The sequence below is a fragment of the Chelon labrosus genome, assembly GCF_963514085.1.
Source record: "Chelon labrosus genome assembly, chromosome: 1".
NCBI classification, from domain to species: domain Eukaryota; kingdom Metazoa; phylum Chordata; class Actinopteri; order Mugiliformes; family Mugilidae; genus Chelon; species Chelon labrosus.
Genome location: NC_140337.1, coordinates 13,577,270 through 13,582,563, shown reverse-complemented (window position 1 = coordinate 13,582,563; position 5,294 = coordinate 13,577,270).

Sequence of the window (5,294 nt, the reverse complement as noted above, 5' to 3'; positions counted from 1 at the left end):
ATTGCAGGATTACATGCATTGTTTCGGCTGCAGTCTGAGCGGAAACAGTGCGTCGCAAATTTGCGACGCTTGGTGACAAGGGGTTAAATTATTAACTGCAGTACCATGTAATAGTACTGTAACAAAAACGAGAGTGGACACGATGGTCCCTGTGACAAAGCAAATGTCAGGTCGACGCAATAATGCAACTGATACTGCATTATCGTAGGAATTAACAGAATTTTCTAGGGTGTTTAATTATGGATTAAGTGGTAGTTTTGCTCACAGAATAACAAAGAAAAATAACCTGATGACACCAGTTTCCAACAACTTGTGTAACTCACAGAGATAAAAAACAAAAACAAAAAAACATGCTGTTGCTACTTGTCACAGGTCTGAAGGATTTATATCCAGCTCTGAGTCATATCCATTCATCTTCTTTGAAAATGAATGCTTTTAGAGACGCTCAGTGGCAAAAACAAAAGGGAGTAAGTCCAATAGAGACATTTTTTACAAGACAAAGGGCAGCAAACACAATCATTTTATTTCAGATCTATAGGACTTTGCTTTTGTATCAAAATGTCATGGGACTGAGAGTCAATAACTCACACTGAATGACTAAGGGAGAAGTTGTGGTTGCCTTTAATGAAGCAAGAAAACAGTTTATCTGGCTAGATTGACTTTAGGCAATTACTTTAAGGGCATTCCTCAATCAATAAAACACTAGTTTGTGTGTGTGTGTGTGTCTGTGTGATGCCCAGCAATGTGTATACCAGTTTCTTTGACTTAAGATGTCTTCTAGATGTGCTGCTTTAGTGCAATATTAGACCTCTTTTTTGTGCATTTTAGGTTATTTTTCACAAATTGACATGCCTGAGTTTTGTAATTTGTGCCATTTCTGCTAATACCTTAGAGGATGAGAAGTAGTCCAGTGGACATTTTTTTTTTTTTTTTTTTTGCAGATTCTGTAGTTACTCAATATGTTATGTGTAGGTGTGTTTCATATCGCTCTGTCAGTTCTGAGCAGCCGCTGTCAAAACTAAATGCCCATGGTTCTTTTACGAGAACACAGACAAAAGTGACCCCCTGCAAATGAGCTTTGTTCTGCTCAGGGGTTGCAGTGGCACAAGGGTAAAATACGAAATCACATTTCAGATGAATATCTGCACAATGGCCCTTTCTTCTATACGCCCAGATGACCTTGGAAGATCTAAATTACAGATACAGAATAGAGCAGGATGCGCCAAATTAAAGCTTTGCACAGGAAATTGAACTGTCAGACAGATGGAAAGCGAGAAAAAGACACTTTGTAATATTGTTGATTGTTATGCTGAAGGTCTGCTTGAGCAAATTGCAGACTTAATGGCATACGCAGTGTATGAAATGTTGTATTTGGAAGGGAGGCTAAACATGTTTCTATCTATGAAGATGTTAGCAAGGTGATTCATTGTTGGAAGCTTCAGTTGTGTGCTGTTTGAGGGATATGCATGTCAAGGACAAGCCAGCGGTACACTGACGTGAATGTTTAATTTAATAGTGTATTGTTAACATATTTGGTGAAAGTATATTGTGCAGTAGAGGCACTATCCATAGACTGCAGGAAGAGGAAATAATGTAGTGGTGGCATGAGAGATTAATTTGCTGTTGAGTCAGAAGTGATGTTAGTTTCTTCTATTATGGTTGTTACTGATCGAACACGGTCTATGAATAACAACCTTATCATAGGTATTCTACAGTTTTCTGTACCTTTACATTTTTGTCTTGTACTTGTTTGTATACTTCTACAAAACGGTAAAGTGTATGTTTGTTTAGGGCATTGGTGCAAAATGTGTTTTATTGAAGGACTGATGATCTCAGCTGTGTTTTCCAGACTGATTCTGTACACTTCTGGTTTGATTAAATTTTTACACAGACTTCGTAACAGCTCACATTGAGTTTGGTGGTATGTGCACACAGTCTACGTGTACAACTTCAGTGAACACTGCCAATAAGTAGGTGACCTATACCCGTCCACCCTATCCTGTGCAGGCTCTGACGGAGGTCTGTAGCTGCTGTTGCTTTGCCAGTGAGTTGCTTTTGCAACCCAGATCATGTAGACAGCTTTAGGATGGATTTAGTTATTGTCTGACTCATCTTTTAACTAGCTTGCTTAACTAATTAACTCTGCTACTCTGCTTTAACTAGTCTATGACATGTACAGTCACTTACCATATTCATAAACCACCCGCTAAGTAACCTAAAAATAAATACGGTTCCACTCCTAACTTTGGAAGTTCTAGGTTTTTGCTTTAATTTGCAAAGTTGAAAAAGGTCAGAGCCCAGAGGCCTTATATGTCACTCAAAGTCAATCCTCATCTTCAGTCAGAGTCTCCAGGTAGGGATGTTCTTAGCCCACGGTGAAAGTGTTATGGGGCTACATTTTATTTTATTTTTGAACCAGAGGTTGCGGTAGACTTTTTCATTGTCGGTCATTTTGACTGACAAGGTCATAAAAATCCCATCGTAATCTATTTTTACCCGTCACTTTAATTTTTTAAAATAATAATAAAGACATATTCAATAGCATTTGATTTTAAAGTTTCATTAACTGTAAGTACTTTTTTCAGAACAGCATTGACTTTAAATGGTAACCAAAAAAAGAAAAAAAAAAAGTTTCGGCTGCCGACACGTCTTGTCCGTACTCGAACTGCGAGCTTAAACAGCTCTTACGGTACCGTAGGGTAAGTGCTTTGGTGGTATGCAAATTCCATTTTGGTAGCCGTTAGCTGCATAGACATAGACATATTCTATATGTGCCGAGCTCTGCCGTGTGCATCAGTATAATCAGTGTACCAGGAAATCGTGAACCGACAAAAGTTCTGCGATGTTTGGAATGAAAACTGCGACGAGAGACAAGAGCCGATTAATAATGTCACTCGCCACCAAGTGGTCAGGGGTGTGAATTGCAATCTGTCCAAATGACATGTCACATTTAAAAAAAAAAAAACAAAAACGGTCAATGACGGAAAATATTCGGTTAACGCGACCCCTGTTTTGAACTGGTATCAGCTACAGTAACGTTGATGGAAACGTGATCATTTATTATCATTCCTGACAACTTGGCTGGAATTGGTTTAATTTAGTGAGGAGTGTCTTTATGTCTGTGTGTCACCATGATAGCATCAGAACCACTTCTGTGTTAAGCAGTCACAAAACTCCCCACGTGTTTTGTAGTTGAAATGAAGGCCCAGTGTGAAGATGGGAGTATGCATTGGCATAGCTGCTTAAGATGGCCTCTAGTTGTGTTTTACTGGGTTTTGTCCACCTCTGCCTGAGTGTTGCTATCTTAGACAGGTAAGTGAAAATTTAGAGTGTGCACATCTTAGACTGATGATAATTTGTCAGCAAAGACTGTCCACTCTGTAACACTGTAACTGCTAATGGTAATGTAGCCTGGTCCCCCTCAGTAATCATTAGTTACACTGTGGTTCTTCATCTCTTTCTTGAGAAAATTAGTCAATACCTTTATCTCTGGATTAAAATGGATTTTGCAATATGTGAAGTGTCAAGTGTCCCAGTGATAAAAATGATGGGAAAATACTAAAGTAATGCAGCAATTCTCTAGTATACACCCAGATATAGAATTAGAGCTTGTAGACATTTTTGATCCTCAAGAGCCTCCCTTAAAATCATTTTTCCAGCTCACAGCTTTCCTGTTTTTGTGGTCTGTCAGCTTGTCAGGTCGCACCTATCTTGTTTGACAGTGCCAATAAAGTATGGTGAAAACAGAGCAAGCACACTGGCAGACACACATTTCACGGCACGTTTGTATTTTCACGCACTGAAATCAAAGGCTCAAGCCACTTGTCAAGTTTTGGGTTGGATGATTCAAATAAACAGCAGGTTGCCACATGCTTTGCTGAAGCCTGTTCGTAATAGTGGTGGCTACTAACCAGACAGTTTGGACGTGATGTCTTTCTCACGGCGCATCTCGGGGCTTCGTAGTCTTTTTCATGTAGCCTTCTGATGCAACAACTTGTCAGTATTTTTCATTGTTTTAAAGTAGATCCTCTAGTCCAGAGATATAGTGTGAAATAACAAACATACAGTATTTCAAAGACACCACAAACGTTGGTGTCTGCACCAGGAGTTGACAGATTTAGTTTATTTTGCTAGATACTACATGTCTCTGTAAATAAAATTCATCATTTGGAGTTGTCTTTCAAAGGTCACCTGCCAGTCAACTGAGTCATCAAAACCGAGTAAGGTTGTAAATCACCTTGCGTGACGGATAATACTCCTTTTAGATCCTACAACTCATTGCTGCAACATCCGTGCACCTGCCATGACCTTACATTGCTTATTGAGATATGACTTTAAGTCAAAATCCTCTTTCTTCCATCTAACTTAAAGTAATGGCCCCAAAGCTTACTAAGATCCATTTCCATTCGGGGCCACAGCCTCGTTTATATCCGATATCTTGGACAGTTGTGGTATTCTCTTCCCCAGGAGAGCCTAACCATGACAAGTCTCCAAGCCTTTGACAATACACCATTTCTAGTAGATCATACATGAGTGAGCCAAATGGCCTTGTCTTGGGAGCAATTTAAGGCAACAAAGGACCCACTGCATGGAAAGTGTACTTCTCTCTGCCTTATGCAGGCTTCCTAGGTGTTATCATACCATTGTGATAAATATAGCTGTAGTTTTGGCATAAAATGTTCAACATACAGTGTATATTTTTTTTTCCCCCAAATAAAGATTCCTCTGTTTTTGTAAATGCAAAAACTGATACTCTGTAGGTCCCATAGAAATCCATCATTTTAAGACCTTGAGTTGTAAACTGAACAAAAACCGTGTAATTCTTTATCTTCTTGGCAGGCGGGTCATGTCCTCAATTCTCTTGGGGAAAAAATTGAATGTCAAACTTCTTCAGAATTGTCCTGCAGTACATTTCACGTGATAGCAAATCTGGCTGTGTCCTTTATGTAAAGTAAGCGATGACCGAAATTAGTGTCTAACTAAATCTGCGATAAGCTCCTATATTAGGATGAAGCTCCCATAGGACAAAGGGTGTGACTGCATTAAATTAAGTGAGTCTTCTGATGCCATCACATCACCCAGAGCATCTGTGTCTGTGTTTCCATAATTATGAATGTCCCACAAAGAGAGCTTTAAAGGCAATCTATGCCATTGCTTATTCAGTATTCCTTTGCAAATAGTGTCAATTAAGTGCGGTTCCCAACAGGCCACATAGATGATAAGTGGATTGATTAAACTGTACATCTGAATGCATTTTTTTATCGTTTGTTGATGTACTGGCAACAGAATTACAG